Source organism: Peromyscus maniculatus, chromosome 13 (genome assembly GCF_049852395.1).
Source record: "Peromyscus maniculatus bairdii isolate BWxNUB_F1_BW_parent chromosome 13, HU_Pman_BW_mat_3.1, whole genome shotgun sequence".
Taxonomy (NCBI): domain Eukaryota; kingdom Metazoa; phylum Chordata; class Mammalia; order Rodentia; family Cricetidae; genus Peromyscus; species Peromyscus maniculatus.
The window spans coordinates 3,179,352-3,180,529 of NC_134864.1; positions in this window are offsets into that span (position 1 = coordinate 3,179,352).

Consider the following 1,178-nt stretch of genomic DNA (forward strand, 5'->3'; position numbering starts at 1 on the left):
GGGGCTCGGCTCTTCGCCCGGCTCCGTGCGCTCGGTGCGGGGCTCCCGGACTCGCCTTCCGCTCGCTGTCTAGCCAGGTGAACCTTCTGGAGCCTAAGGCTCGATGCTTCTGTCCCCGAGCCTTTAAAAAGGGTGTATTTGGAAGGATCCGAGCCTACCCCGAGCTTCCTTCCAATCCGTGCAATTTCCGATCTTCACGCTGCTTCATTCCTATACCGGCTAATTCTGGTTTGGCAGGGAAAAAAAAAAAATTATGAGCTCCTCACAGGCACACTCTTGTGGCCGGTTGAATGTTATCGCCTTGGCTAAGATTCGTCAATGCTGTGCACATTTGCAGCCTTAGGAAATCCAGACCTTCATATGAGTCTCGCCCAAAAAACAAAAACAAAAACAAACAAACAAAAAAAAAAAAACCAGCAGTTTGTAGAGCGAAGAGGAGGGATTTCAATGCTCATGGCCACAGTGGACTGAAAATCCTTCATTTTTGTCCCAGCGTTGGTACCTCCTCTTTCCATCTTTCTGAAGTACCTGTTATCTACGCTCATAGGCTGGCAACATAATGTTTTGCTCTCCAAGAGTTCTTCGTATTTTGTTAAATAAACGAAACAAGCGCTCTTTAACCTCACCTGACCCGTTCTGTACTTTCCTGCTATGAATGACCACAAACGCAGTGGCTGAAAGCAACACAGATCATTATTTTACATTTCTGACCAGTCAGAACCTGAAATGGGCCTTCCTGGACTGAGATGCAGAGCACTGGCACTCTGAAGGCTGTGTTCTTCCTGGCAGCGCTGGCGGAGCTTCTGCAGGCTGCCCACATGCCTTGGCTGGCATCCACTCCCCATCTTCAGAACCATCTACACTGCATCAGTCTGTCTGTCTTGGGCACTAGGTCACACTCTGTCTCCATTGTTGGCCCCTCTCTCTTCCCTTTTCATTTAAATCTTTCAAACTTGTAACATTTATTTAGTGTGTGTGTGTGTGTGTGTGTGTGTGTGTGTGTGTGTGTGTGTGTATACCACAGTGTGTGTGGAGGTCAAAGGACAGCCTTCGGGAGGCAGTTTCCTTCCACCCTGTGGGTTCTGGGGATCAGGCAGTCCTGGTGGCAAAGACCCCTTCCTGCTGAGCATCCTCTCCAGCCCCTCCTCTTCTACTTGGGGTTATCTTGGTCCTGCCTG